We start from the raw sequence: 15,400 nt of genomic DNA, 5'->3' as shown, positions 1-15,400 counted from the left end.
TGGGTGTGCACGGGTCTGACTCTGCTCGTTTGTTCATTTGTTCTGTTTTTTAGATTCCGTGTACAAGTGAAGTCTTATGTTATTTGTCATTCACTGTCTGACTTATTTCACTTGGCCTAACACCCTCTAGATCTATCCACTGCGTTGCAGATAGTAGGCTGTCGTTCTTTTCTATGGCTGAGTATATCCCATGGTGTGTGTGTGTGTGTGTGTCCCCTTACCCATGCCTCTGCCGAGACGTGTGGATTACTTCCATTTCTTGACATTGTGAACAATACTGCAGTAAGCAAGGGGTGCGGTATCTTTTCGAATTAGTATTTTCATTTTCCTTGGAAAATACCAAGTAGTGGAATTGCTAAATCATATGGTATTTCTATTTTTAATTCTTTGAGAAGATTCTACACTATTTTTCCGTGGTGGCTGCGTCAACGTGCATTCCCACCAACAGTGCACAAGGGTTCCTTTTTCTCTATATCATTGCCAACACTTGTATTTTCTTGTAAAATAAAATGTGCCAGGTGATCTCTCATTATGTTAAAGAATATTCTTTATTTTTTATTCTGTTTTTAAAAGATTTTTATTGATTTGAAAGAGATCACACGTAGGCAGCGAGGCAGGCAGAGAGAGAGGAGGAAGCAGGCTCCCTGCTGAGCAGAGAGCCCGATGTGGGGCTCGATCCCAGGACCCTGGGATCATGACCTGAGCCGAAGGCAGGGGCTTCACCCACGGAGCCCCCCGGGCGCCCCTTCTTTCTTCTTTTTGATAGCGAGCTGGAGCATCTTTTCATGGATCTTTCAGCCACTTGTGTCTTCTTCAGAAGAATGCTCAGACCTCAGCCCACCTTTAATTAGATGGTCGGTTGGTTGGTGTTGAGTCGTGTAAGTGCTTAATATATTTTGGATTAATCCCTTTTCGTATATATTATTTGCAAATATATTCTCCCACTTAGTATGTTGGCTTCTCGTTTTGTTGGTTTTCTTTGCTGTGCAAAAATTTTGGTGGTGGTGCGAGTGTAGTCCCCGCACTGTGTGTTTTGCCTTTGCTCACCTTGCCTGAGGAGACATAGCTAGAAAAATGTTGCTTAGGCTAACGTCAGAGATTACTGCTTATTTTTTTTTCTTACTAGGTTATTTATGGTTTTTGTCTAACATGTATCTGAGTTAATGTGTGTCTAATGTAAGAAACCGATCCAATTTTATTCTTTTGTCTACACCCCATGGTTTTCCCAGCACCATTCATTACTGTCTACCCCCACTGTATACTCTCTTCCTTTGGCATCCATTAAGTGACCGCACAAATGTGGATTTCTTTCTGGACTTTCTAGTCTGGTCTGTTGCTCTGTGAGTCTGTTTTTGTGCCAGGACCATACTGTTTGGGTTATTACAGCTTTGTAATATAACTTAAATCTGGGATTGTGTTACCTCCGGTTTTATTCTTCTTTCTCGAGAATGCTTTGGCTACTGGGGACTTTTGTGGTTCCATGCAAATTTTAGGATTATTTGTTCTCATTTTGTGAAGAAATGCTGTTGGGATTTTGACGGGGATTGCACTGAATCTGTGGGTTGCTTTGAGTAGTGTGGACACTTTGACAATATTCACTTTCCAGTCTAGGAAGACGGAATACATTTCCGTCCAGCTCTGTCATCTTCTATTTCTTTAACGAACGAACGTTTTGTTGTTTTCAGAGGACAGTCTTTCAACTTTTTGGTTAAGCTTACTTTGTTCTTTTTGGTGCAATTGCAAAGGAAATAGCTTTTTTTTTTTTAAGATTTTATTTGACAGAGATCACAGGTAGGCAGACAGGCAGAGAGACAGGAGGAAGCAGGCTCCCCGCTGAGCAGAGAGCCTGATGCGGGGCTCGATCCCAGGACCCCGGGATCATGACCTGAGCCGAAGGCAGAGGCCCAACCCACTGAGCCGCCCAGGCGCCCTGCCACTAACATTTCTCGAGAGGGAGAAACAGCAGATGCCACCTGTAAGAGCCCAGGGGGTCCGGGAAGTCGGAGGAGCAGGGGGCAGCTCTCTGCTTCTTCTGTGCGAGGTGATGTCCACACAGCGGTCCCCCGGCCGCCAGGCGGTACCGAGAATGCGGCTGCTGGGAACGCCCCCTTTCAGGCAGACATCAGACTCTAACCCGGGCAACTGGGAAGGGCTGGGGCCGAGTCCCCGCATTGTCAGCGACAGTGCAGGAGATGGGGACGGGCCGGTGGTCTCTCCTGCACTGGCTCTGCTCAGGGCTCCTCTGACCTCTCGGGACCCTTCCCTGCCTTTCCACTGTTGGGGTTGCCGGAGGCCTGCAGAGTCCGCTGAGCTAGTCCCCCCCCCCCCCAGCGTGGTCTGGTGGTCTGGCCCGCCTTCAGCAACATGCCTTTACCTTAGCGGGGTGCCGCTGCTCTGCTCTGTCCTGTGATTCCCCCAGGAATCCTAACCCCGCAGTGTGCTCGTGTCAGGGTGGAGAGCCTTTGGCGGTGATGAGGTCAAGGGCCCCGGAGAGCTCCCAGCCCCTCCTCCATTAGAGGCCACAGGGCAGAGGCCTTCACCGTGCAGCAGATCAAGTCCCGAGAAGCCCACGTGTGTGACAGCAGCCCAGATGCACTAGAACAGCCCTGACGGCCCCTCTGGGTAACTCCACCTGTGACCCACCTGCCCCGGGCTGTGCCCCTAGTCATCCCCGCTGGGTCGCCCCCCGCAGTCCCGCCAGTGCTCCTAGTGGGGAAGGCCTTTGTACCGTCCTCAGCGGGTGTCCCAAGTCCCTCCTGGCTCTGTGGCGGGAGGTGAGGGTGGGATGCGGCCAGGCTCGGGGCTTGGGTCCCGGGACTCTCGCTGCTCTCGACCTTGTGCTGGAGAACTCTCTGCCACGCCGACCGTGCTATGAAGTAAGCGTGAGGCTACTTGAAAGCATTAATTCATTAAAAATAACATCCCTCACACGTTCTTTATTTCATGAAAAATAACTTTTCTAAAACCACAGTATCGTGAGTAAATTGCTGTCATCTCTGCCACTTTGTCACCATCCACTGCGGCTCCTGCTGTCCCCACGCCGGTCTGTCCCGGCATCGGCAGTCCCCAGAAAACTGGACCGCGAGGGCCCGCGTGCAGACGGCGCACAACTCCCGAGTCTCTCCGGGACGGAGCTGCGGTCGCGCGAAGCCGGGATGTGTTCAAGATCCCGCGGGGGACGTCAGAGGCCGGCAGCACTCTGGGCTGGGCTGCTGGTGAGCACAGATGTGGCTGGAACCCGAGGGACAGGTGAGCTTGTCCATGGACAGAACATGACAGAGATGAGGTTCTAAGGATCAAGAGGCCGACAGAAAAGAGGGAGAAAGGCAGGAGGGCCCCCTGTAGGAGGCGGCTCTGGACGTGCTTACTCAGCCCTGGCTGGGTAGGGGGTGGGGGAGGTTGGGGGCCTGGGGGTGGGATGGAACAGGGGAGGGACGGCTGGCGCGGGTCTGAGGAGAACAGGACAGGAGGAAGTAGAAGAACCTTCTCCTGGAGGTTTTCCTGCAAAGAGGAAGTGGTAGCTGCGAGGGAACAGGCCACGTAAGGACATTTGGATGACAGGAGCCATCACTGCACACTGGCTGCTGACCGGTGTCCTCCGGTGGGGAGGGAAGACGGCCCTGCGGGACCCCGTGTGCGGCGGGAATGAGTGAACGCAGCGGTCGCAGGTTCAAGGCCAGCGTGAGAGGCCCCTCCGATGGTGAGAGCTGGACGTTCCCTGTGGATGCCTTTGGGTATCTGTTGTCCCGAAACTCCAGAGGCAGTGTGGCCCCGGGAAAGGCCTGGATCGCCAGGCGGCAGGCCAGCGAGGGTGTGACCAGGCATTAGGGGAGACCCGCCAGCAAGCGTGTGAGGACCGCGCACGGCTGGGACCCCTCCCTGGGCTCAGCCCCTGGCTCTCCCCGCATGTGCTCTTACAGGGTCACCCAGATCTACCAAACCCGTCCTCCCCCAAAACGCCATGTTCCCAGCACCTGGTAAGAGTTGTTGGGCTACGTACTCTGTGCCTGTTACCACGAAGTCATATAAGATCCGTGAGCCACGAGGTACGTGGACATCCTGGCGTGTGTACACACACGGGCACGCAGACAGGCTTCCGGTTGTGGGGCTCCCGTCCCGTGCTCCGGAAAGACCACGTCATGCACCGTCGGTCCCCGCTGGGGGGAGAATGGCCAGCACGTAACTCCTCCAGGGGTCGTGATCTCCCAGTGGCACTCTGGAGGTCTCGGATGGCCTCACGCCTGGGCTGGGGGACCGAGGCACGGGGCCAGGCCGCCCGCAGGTGCGTGATGGTGAGGCCGGGGGAGTCGGCCCGGGTCCCCACCGGCCTCATGGAGCTTTGGGACGGTTCGAGGGGTTTGCGCCGTGAGCCCCCTGTGGTGCGGCCCGCTGCGCTGTGGCTGGGGGTCACCCGTGGACTGCACAGGAGTCCCCGAGGTCTGCGACGGCTTCACGCGGCCACAGACTACATTCACGGGTTTATGAATGGCAGGAATTTAGTCCTGTTGCTTAAATCAAGGCAAACGATAAATAACTCCGACCACCTACTACTAGTTTTGGCTTTCATCGTGAAATGTACTCTTGTAGCCGTTTTCAGGTGGACAGGCCAGCAGCGCGGAGCAGGCCCATGGGCCCACGGCTGCCACCGCCCACCCCGGGACGCAGTCCTCTTCCAGCCCAGCCGTCTGTGCCCGTGAGTCCCCGACTCTCCTCCCCTGCCCTGTGCCCGACAGCTGGGCTCCACTGGGCTGAGCTGCACTGGGCTGGGTTATACTGGGCTGGGCTGTACTGAACTGGGCCCTCTTGTGTTGTACTGGTCTGTGCTCCCTGGGTCTGGTACTCACTGCTCCTCCACACGACCTCACAGATGGCTCCCTTGGGCTTTCCACAGCTCGCTGGGGCCGGCAGTTGGTGTGGAGGAAAGTCAAGGGGGTCCAAGGCCCCAGCAAGCTCCACAGGGAGAGGGGGTGAGGCCACCTCCAGGGGCACAGCGCCGAGGCACCAGGAGGAAGAGGCCACGTGCACCTGCCCGGAGACACCGTCCCTCCCAGGAGCAGAGCGGGACGGAGCCCGTGTCCCCAACACCAGGCCCCGGTGCGGCTGGGGAGCTGGAGACGCTCCAGGCCGGTGGGTGTCTCCTGTGCTGGTTCCAGGAACAGGTGTGCTAAGGGGCCACAACGGCCCCCGAACTGCGGTCTGGAGCACGAGGGAGGAAGAGGGCAACGGTGGGGGACGGGGACCAGAGCGGGAGGAAGCCATGGGCCAGGGCATTCCCGATATTGGTGCAGGTGACCCCAGGTGCCACCCAGCTCGTTCTTTCTGCCCAGGTGGAGCTCGTGGCCACGCGGGGGCCTGGCAAGGCCCGAGGGCAGGGGACCTGTCTCCCCCACCCCCTGTGGGAGCGGGAGGTGCACCTGCAGCGGGGGCCGGGAGGACAGCCCCGGGCTTCAGCTGAGGGAACTAAGGAGACAGTAAAGAGAATCCACGCAGCTGGAGAACGGCCGAAGGCTCTGCCACGTTTGGGGGTGAAGAGGAGGCGTCTTCCAACAGACGAACGTGAGGCTGCGAACAGCCGGGCCAGGAGGGACTGTCAGGAACATGCAGGTACCACACGGCACTTGGGAACGCATCAGGCAAAACCTGACAACTGTGCAGAGAAAAACACAAGTTGGCAGCTGTGGTTGGAGGTTTATTTTCTTGTAAAAAGGAAACACTGCAGGGTTATGAAGATTTAAACACATTTGTAAGGCTAAGCTGTTAGACCTACGTGGGACTCTGTATCCAACAGGGACGACGATTTGTAAAAGATGTACGTGGGATGTTTATAAAACTGGATCACGTGTCCTGAAGACTGTATTTAGCAGCGAAGGAAAACCCAGTAAACGCGAAGCAGCCAAGCGATCCGTCCTCGTCTGCGCAGGACGGCGGTTTCCAACATAAACACCAACAGGACGGGTCTGTAAAAACACCGCATCTGGGGGAAGAAAATACTATTACTAGATAACACTTGGGCCTAAAAGGAAAAACCTAACAGGGTTAAGAAATATTTAGAATTGAATGAAACGTAAACAGAAATGTCAACACAAAGATAAAGCAGTTCTTCAAGGAGATTCTGTAATTTCAAAGTGCAGAAAACAAGAAAACTGCAAAAGAAAACAAAAAATTCAGTTTCTTTTTCTAAATGTTTATATTGAATAAAGTCAAAGTAACAGGAAATAACAACAGAAATAAGTTACTGAAAAAGAGAAAGGTTAACAACAGAAAAGCCCTACTTCTTGGAAGCTTTACTAATGTAAACAGACCCCGAGCAACATTATCTACACCAGAAAATGGGGCACCGGGGGGCCCAGTCAGTTAAGGGTCCACCTTTGGCTCAAGTCATGGTCCTGGGTCCTGGGAAGGGTCCTTTCCCTGCTCCGTGGGGAGCCTGCTTCTTCCTCTACCTCTGCTTGTGTTCCTCTCTTTTGCTCTCACATAAAAATCTTTATTTTTCATTATTTTAAGATTTTACTTATTTGACAGAAAGAAACAGCGAGAGCAGGAACACAAGCAGAGGCAGAGAGAGGGGGAAGCAGGCTTCCCGCCACGCAGAGAGCCCGATGCAGGGCTCGATCCCAGGACCCTGAGATCATGACCTGAGCCGAAGGCAGATGCCTAAGGACTGAGCCACCCAGGCGCCCTCAAATAAAAATCTTAAAAAAAAAAAAGGCAAGAAAATGCAAATAAACAAAATATACAACACCCCTGACACGTAGAGACGTTAGATTTGCCAAAATAAGAACAATGTATTTTAAAGTTACACTTTCATGAGAAAATGCAGATGAAAGGCATGTTTTTTTGAAAACACAAACGCTACAACTGCAACAAGAAGGAGACACAGAAGCTACTGCACAGGGCAGTGAAACGGAAGCGAGGCGGCCCCTTCCCGAGGGGAACCGCGCCGTGATCGTGCAGGGGAAGGCGTCTGGTTCAAAGAGGGGGTCTGGAAATGGAGTAAGAACAGGGATGGACTCGGAGGGAGGCAGGGGCAACGGAGGAGGACAGACAGGCAGACAGGGGCAGAAGGACACGCCCACCCACACCAACAGTCTCCGTGAAGGCAGACGCACCCAGGGCTGCCTGGGGGCCACGTGCTTCTTAAGCTGGACAGAGCACGACCCTGTGCTCACTGCGCCAGGGACACACTCGGGAAGGCGCCCGATGGGAAGGCGGCCCGAGCTCGGAGGCGGCAGCGGCCCCAGCCCAGCCCGAGGCTGGGTCGGTGGCCACAAGGGAATGGGAGGCCGATCTGAGGGAGACAGGGCAGCGTCGTGGCCACGTCTTGGTGGTCACCCAGCAGCCGGGGACCACGAGAACACAGAGGACTGGCCACACCGCCGACAACCTTGCTTCCGTGGTGACTGCCTTGGGCAAGGATGGATTTTTACCCTAAGTTAAGCTCCCACCGATCCCTACGAGTCCCCCCGAGGCGGTTACCTGGGAAAACCGGCAGGTGCACGCGGAGGGGCTGTCGTGGCAGCCGCGTGCCTCGGAGCCGGAAACCGGCCGTGACCGTGCGCCTGTGAGCGGCAGTCAGCGTGCAGGCTGAGTGAGACACACGACACAGCGGGGTGCAGAGACCCAGGGCCGTGCGCTCCTGAGACCCAGTCTGTGCACGGAGCCCACACACGAGCTGGAGGAGCCAGGCCCCAAGGACAGAGCCCGCACGGTGTGGCTGCGGGACGTTCTAGAACAGGCAAAGCCGGTCTGAGCTGGAATGTGCAGCGGTTGCTGAGTTGGCCTCTGGGGACACAGGGAGCAGGGCCGACAGGGACGGGTCTAAGAAACTCTCCGTGAGGCGTGCACAGGGCACTTGAGGCCAGGACCTGCGGTGTTCAAGCTCAGTGACGGCCCGCGGGAGGGCCGCGGCCTTTCTCTACGCAGACTGGGCATCAGAAAGGAAGTGGGACCCGATGACGACCTTGGGTGCCCGGGCTCTGCGCTGCGGTACGGGCTGGCCAAGGCGCAAAGCAAACTCACGAGAACAGCAAGGACGGAGGGACGGCGGGACAGGCCGGAACTCTGCAGAGAGATGGTCCGGGGACACCAGCTACGCAGACCAGACCGACCAACAGGGCCCTGTGGACATGTCCGGACACACGAGCACAAGTGAACGCTGTCCATGTTCCCGGGGAAGTTACTAACCGGCTGCTCAGGGAGGGCAGGGGGAGCTCTCCTCTCCGTGGGGACAGACTCTGAGCTGGCCAGTGTCCAACACCCGCGCACATGTGGAGAAGCTTCTGGAGGATTCTAGCTCCCACCACTGCAGAGTGGAAATAGGCCCCGTCTGCATCCCTGACCCAAGGAGCCACGAACACAGGAAAAAGGGTTGCTTACAACGCCAAGTTTCGGGGTGGTTTGTGACCCTGAAATACCATAAGACCCACTCGTACCACAAAGGTGAGTTCCGGGGGCACGGGGAAGAGAAAACTACAGGACTAACAGCCGATGACACAGGGTGGCGTCTCTGGGACACAGGATGGAGAAAACCCCCCAGTCGACAGCAGCATAACCCACGAGATCAAAGTTAACTTGAGGGCCACCTGGGTGGCTCAGTGGGTTAAGCCTCTGCCTTCAGCTCAGGTCATGATCTCAGGGTCCTGGGATCGAGCCCCACATCGGGCTCTCTGCTCGGCAGGGGACCTGCTTCCCCTTCTCTCTCCGCCTGCCTCTCTGCCTACCTGTGATCTCTATCAAATAAATAAAAATAAAATATTAAAAAAAAAAGTTAACTTGATTACACCCGTGTGAATGGTTTATGCTAAATGAGGTAAACCATGAAATAAACAAGCAGGCAAAAGACTGAACGAGGATTTCTGCAATTAAAAAAAGTTAGTATCTGGGATAGGCAAGAAACATCAGCAAATCAACGTTCAAAAAAGGTACAGGAATTCTAACTGAAAACCAGGCAAATGACGTTATGGCGGGCACAAACAATGGGCCCCCAAAGACGTCCCCATCCTAACCCCCGGGGCTTGCGCAGGTGTCCCCATCGTGGGGAAGGGGCTCTGCCGCTGTGTCCAGCGATCTGCCCAAGCACCAGGTGGATCCAAGGTGAACACACTCACCTTTGGAGGGGGGAGGCCTGCTCCCGGGGATTCTGGGAAGAGGGGCCGGGACCGGAGGAGGACCGCGCAGGGCAAGGGCCGTGCAGCGCACCCTGCAGGCAGGGGACGAGCCAGCCTGATGGTCGGCAGCAAGGGGGTCTCTGTCCCACCACGGCAAGCAGCTGACTTCGCCAGCGACTCAAGGGGTCCTCCCCCACGGCCACCACGGAGGACCCCGGGCTCTGCCAACACCTGGTTTTTGGCCCTCAAGACCCGCCCCGGACAGCAGAGCTTCGGGACCACAGAGAGTGGGTCTGCGCTGCCCGACGTGCGGAGTAACGGCAGCAACAGGACACAGTGGTCCGGAAGCCACCGGCCCGGGAGACTCGCTCCGTCGTTAGGAGTCAGAGAACCAGCTGCAGCGCGCGACACCGATCCCCGGTCTCGAGTGCGGTGGGCGAGAATTCGAAATCTCAGCCGCGCCAACCACTCTTCTGAGCCAGCAGGCAGAATGTGGCCAAATCCAGAGTTGGCTACCTACCGACCCGGGCCTCCCCCTCCTGCAGAAGCCTGGACGCCATCCCCGCTCCCGGGTCCGGAACAGGCGGAGGGTGTGGGTCACAGGTGTGGGGCCTGGCGGCCCCTGTGGGAATCGCACGCTGGATGCCAGCTGGGGCTCAGAACCAGCGGAACGTCCTCACGGCGACTCGGATGCGTCTTGAAACAAGTCCCAAGGGGAAAAAACACCCAATATCTGCACCCACCACCGCGGACGCGATCTGCCAAACACCTGTCTTTGCGAGCACCTGTTCCGTGAGCCTCGAGGCTGCCACGGCAGGCGTCCTCAGCACCGCCCCAGGCAGCACCGCCCAGTGCCCGGGCCTGTCCCCGGGACCACCGTCTGCATCCCTCAGTCTGGAGAAATCACCCACACCCAGAGCAGGACGGGGCGGGCTGGGACCTGACCGCCGCCTAGAGCAGGTGCGGAGCCGGCCTCCACCGGAGCACCACGGCAGGAAGCCCGTGCTCCCCGCAGCCCGTGCTTCCGGCGGGGTCGTCCGCCTGCCGTGCTGGCCGTGGACTGAGGACACCCTCGCGGCTGCTCTCCTTCTGCCTCTCACTGCCCCCCACCCCAGCCCACCAGGGGCCTCCTGTGTTGGCCGCAAGGGCTCCTGCCCCCACGTCCTGTGTCGGAGGCTGCCGGCGAGGGAATCTCACTGGAGACAGAAACAACCCCCTGGGAGATCGGGGAGCGGCAGTGACAGGGGTACTCTGATGGGGGCCACCAGGGACGTGGCACCCACGGCCCGAGAGTGTGACGGCCTCCATCCCTCACCGGACGTCTGAGAACAGAGACAAACCTCTAGCTGTTCTCCCCCAGGAAGGGGCCCAGGAGGAGGCCGCTGGCTTCAGGGCGAACTTTTAACGGAGAACGAGGACTCTGTAAAGCGCGCGCGTTAACTCCGTCCCCACAGCCCCTGCGCTGCAGCCCGCCCGGCCTGCAGTGAACAACCAGCCCACGGGGCCGGGCGCCACATGGACACTCCTGTCTCAGTCTCCTGCTGAAGCGGAGGCACGAGGCCCGGGCCGGGCACCGTGTGGCCTGGATGCTGAAGGCGACAGAGGTGGTATTTCCAGGACGGCCAGAGCGCCCACCCACGAGGTGACCGTGTTGAGACAGCTAACGCGTCACAGACTGGGTTTGGTTTCCCAGATCCCGCATTTCACGTGAGACGCGTCAGAACACCGTGCTGCACCGGCGCCCGGAAAGACAAGAAGAACGACTGTCGGCTCACAGTTCTGGGCTCAGCTGGGCAGACCCCGAAGCCCTCTTGGAAAATCAGAAATCTGACTGAGTCACTTCAGAAGCGTGTAAGCCTTCTACACACACAGACACACACACACAAGATCTAAAAAAACTGGTAGCTTAGATGAAATGAGTAATTTTCTATGAAATTTTCTATGAAAAGAAAAAAAAAACCAAGATCAACCCCAATATAGAAAGCTTATAGAGACCAATTTCCAGAGAAGAAAGTCGGAAATTTATCAGGGAGCTCCCCCACCCAAAAAGTGCCATGTAATGGTTTCACGAAAGATCTACCACATTTGCACGGGCTGTAGAGAGCGGAGTTCAGTTTGCTTTTAGCAAGCACGTAAGCACATGCAACATACCTAGAACTGACACAGACGGGGTGCCGGGGGCTCCGCTGGTGAAGCGTCTGCCTTCCACTGAGGTCATGATCTTGGGGTCCTGGGATCAAGTCCCACATCGGGCTCCTTGCTTGGCAGGGAGCCTGCTTGGCCCTCTCCGTCTGCCTCTCCCCCTGCTTGTGCTCTCTTGCACTGTCAAATAAATAAATAAAATCTTTAAAAACACACACACACACACAACAAAAAAACTAATACAGACAAGCATCCGTACGTAGAAGAGGATTTTAGACCAGTATCGCTTTTGAACACTAAATTTCAAAATACTGGTAAATAGATTCCAGCAGTCAGAGAATCAAAGCCAACAACCACGTGAGATTTTTACAGGAATACGAGGGTGGTTCGATCCTGGGAAATCTCTCAATATCCTATGACGGGTCTAAAATGAAAAACTACGCGATTACCTCCACAGATGCGCCAGAGAAAAGAAAGAGAAACTAACAAAATTCAGCACCGTTGTAATTACAAGTGCTTCGGGTCACTGAAGGGCATGGACGCTCCCCAGTGCGGGGTCTGCCCCGACAGAGGCCGGCATGTCCGGAAGGGGCCCTCCCGAGGCATGCCCACGGTTTCCCCACGGTCTCGGCTCCTGCTGAATGTCAGCCAGCATCACTACACAGGGGAAACTCAACCACAGGCCTGAAAATTACAAAAAAGGTGAAAGTCCCTATGTGTGCAGCTGACGGGATAGTATTACGCTAGGAAAACCCAGATTATCTATGAGAAACGAACTCAGAACAAATCAGCAAGTTCGGACAGAAGCTAACCTGCGAGCAGCAGTCACAGATGCGGACACAGAGACGCCACGGCGTGGGAGGGAAGCGGGAAGGGCACACGGACGACAGGAAGGAGACGTACGGAGACGGGCGTGACACCTGCGGGAGGAGACACAGAAAACCTCCCGGGCGCACAGACGCGGCAGACAAGGTCACTGTCCTCCAACCGGCCTCTCAGGGAGCAAGGGCTCTCCGGGCTGCCCACTTCTGGCGTGACACAGAGTCTGGTGAATCCGGGCTCACAAACGGGGTTTTAACGTGCCGCGTCTTGGGCGGTCAGCTACGCAGCCGCAAGTAACCGGACGGTGGACGTGAGTACACGGGCAGGCTCCCACGGTCGCTGGGTGTGGCTTCGGAGTCACCAGATGTCAGGGCTCCAAGCTGCCGTGCGAAATTCACTGGGTCTCCTTAAAGGGCCGGTGAACAAGTGACAAACTAACCGAAGCACGTTGCTCAGCACACCAGCCGGCGGAGTCCAGAGTGCAGAAGCAGCCCAGCGTGGACGGACAGATGTCCTCTCCAGTCGGCACAGCCAAGACGGATGCTGTAGCACATGGTGCTGGGACGGCCGGCGCGCTGCGTGGAGAGAGGTGAGATCGGGTCCGTTCTCCACACTCCGTGCGGGAGCAAACTCTCCACGGCCCGAGACTGCGGCGTGAGACGATGAGGCTGGTTTTTCCACGGCCCTGTGGACAGGACGCTCATCCCACCACGGGTCCAGACGTGACGGGAGCCTGAGCCTTGTAACTCAGAAACACGCGCACGGCCAAGCGGAACACCCTCTCTCCACGGAAAGATGAATGACCGACCGAGCGAAGGGGACCACGTCGCAGAGGCAAAGGCTAGTTCAGATCTCTGAAGTACGACGGACTTTAAAGCCGCAAACCAGTTAATGATCCTCTGGAAAACAAATGGGCAACAGACCTGAACAGACGACTTAAACCATATGTATATAAACAGGCATTACACACACGGGGATGTTAAGCCTCATTCACGCGTGAGAGGTGCTGATGACGACGCGTCTGAGACACCGTTCACCGGTCAGGAAGCTGCCGGGACGCCATGGGGACGGTCGCACGCAGCTTGGCTCCGGGATGGGGATCTGGGCCGCCCACTCCACACAGGCACTCGCAGCCACCTCCCACCCAGCGGATCTCCGAAGACCTCCTGGACTACGACCAGGCACGTTACTCATGGACACGTCGTCTGTCACTGGGACAGACGGCAGCCGTGGAAGGCCCAGTGCGAGCAGCCGAGAGACTACGCGATCGAGGGTGGGCCAGCGGGTATCCGCCGCCCCCGAATGGAGGGGACAGATCCGGGAAAGGGGCGAGGGTCTGTGGGGCAGGGAAGGACAGGCAGCAAGAAAAGGAAGGCACCTGCCACTTCTGATGAACACGCAGAGACGCTCTGTTCCTAGGTGGACACACTGCCCAGTTGTACAACATAGGAAAAAGCTACAGTAGTAAGACAGTGGGAGACAGTGGGACAGTGGTGGGAGGACAGATGTACGGATAAACAACAGAACCGAGAATCCAGAACGAACCTTCCGACCGAAGTCTGTTCACTTTTGACAAAGGTGCCAAAATCGTTCCACAAGGAAAGAATCATCTTTCCAACAAAGCAGGGGAACCCGGACTGCAAAAGGAGGGAGGCGGGCCCTTCCTCACACCTCACACACGAGTGACCTCAAAATGGACCAAACACCTCAGCGTAAGAGCTAACACTATAAACCTCCTGGAAGGAGATAAACAGACCTAAGTTGTAACCTTGGGTTTGGCAAAGCCTTCCTAAACACTGAGAGTTCACGACAAGAGAAAAATTAAGGCTTTTGTACTTCAAAGGGCACCATCAAGGTTGAAGATAACCGGAAGAGAGGAGAAAATATTGACGAATCTTATGTCTGGGAAGGACACGTATGCAGAGCATGTAAAGACTGCCGACAGCCCAACGACAGAAGGACTAAGAAGGCGAGAATATGATCAGGAAAGAACAAAGAAGGGCTCCTGGCTCAGTCAGGGAAGCGTCCGACTCTTGACAGCTCAGGTCACGATCTCAGGGTCCTGAGTTCAAGCCCCAAGTTGGGCTCTGTGCCAGGTGTAGAGCCCACTTAAAAAAACAAAAAATAAAAAAGACCGTAAGTAGGCATTTCTCCAGGGCAGATATACAAATGTCAATGAGCTAATGAAAGGATGATTAACCGCCAGGGTGATTTCACGGGCATCACGAGATCACTGGGCGCCCACCAGAATGGCTCCAGGGAGACAGGCCGATGAGGCCCAGGGCCAGGGGGAGCCTGGAGCCCCATGGCTGCTGGGGGGAGCGCAGCTGGTGTGCCCACTCCCAGAAGCCGTCCTGGACTTCCGCACAGAGAGACACCGTGTCCCAGCAAGTCCGTCCCCCGCACACACCTGAGAGAAAGGAGACCACGTGTCCACGCGAGAACGTGCGCAGGAACGATCGCAGCAGTGTCGTCCACGATGGCTGGAAGGTGGGCCACCCCCGAAGGGCGGAAACGTGCTCTACCCACAGAAGACAAGCTCCCTGGCCATAACAGGGACGCAGTCCCGCCGCGCGGCCACACGGACGAGCCCGGAAGCCTCGCGCCCCGTGAAGGATGCCGCTCACAGAACACCACCGGCCGCGTCCAGAACTGGCCCACCTGCGGATAGAAAGTAGATTCTTGGTTGCTGTGGCCGAGAGGCCGCCAGTGGCCACAGGGAGCAGCTCCTGATGGTGTGGGGTTGCTCTGGGCGAGGACGGCACTCAAACGCAGACATGGTGATGGCCGCACGGTCCTGTGAACACTACAGCCCCGAAATACACACCTGAAATGAGTGCGTTGAATGGGACGTGAGCTATGGCTCAAGACAGCTGTGAACGCAAATGGAATCAGTTACTGATGAGGAGGGGAGGGGCTCAGGGTGAGGAGGAGGGGGAGGGGAGGGCTCAGGGTGGAGGGAGGAAGGGAAGGGCTCAAGGTGTGTGGGGGGAGCTCAGGGTGGAGGGAGGGAAGGGGGGAGGACACTGCTCAGCACAGGGTTTGAACAGGAACCATGACCATGTTCTACTGATCCAAGTAGCAAAATCAACCCAAGGACTTGAGAAGACTCACAGACTGACAGCAAACAAACAAAGCTGGCCATCTGTTCCTTTTTGATGCCGTGCTAGTCCCCACACAGTACGTCATCAGTTTCTGATGTCATTCGTGTCCCATGATGCAGTGTTTGCGTAGAACACCCAGTGCTCCGTGCAGTCCACGCCGTCCTTAGTACCACCACCAGGCTCGCCCCACCCCCACCCCCTCCCCTCTGAAACCCTCGGTTTGTT

At 56.5% G+C, this 15,400-nt stretch overlaps 1 long non-coding RNA gene across 1 annotated transcript; it reads right to left on the bottom strand.

Moving 5' to 3' along the window:
* Positions 1 to 1,771: 1,771 nt before the first annotated feature.
* Positions 1,772 to 15,343, bottom strand: LOC308337039. Its single transcript, XR_013966286.1, has 5 exons — positions 14,482 to 15,343; positions 12,062 to 12,970; positions 11,259 to 11,429; positions 5,768 to 5,974; positions 1,772 to 5,647 (listed from the first exon to the last, which is right to left on the bottom strand). It is a non-coding gene; the product is annotated as an uncharacterized lncRNA (long non-coding RNA).
* Positions 15,344 to 15,400: the final 57 nt, after the last annotated feature.

This window comes from Martes martes (genome assembly GCF_963455335.1).
Source record: "Martes martes genome assembly, chromosome: 2".
Classification (NCBI taxonomy): domain Eukaryota; kingdom Metazoa; phylum Chordata; class Mammalia; order Carnivora; family Mustelidae; genus Martes; species Martes martes.
The sequence above is the reverse complement of the archived record's forward strand: the minus strand, read 5'-3'. Positions and strand labels throughout refer to the sequence as shown.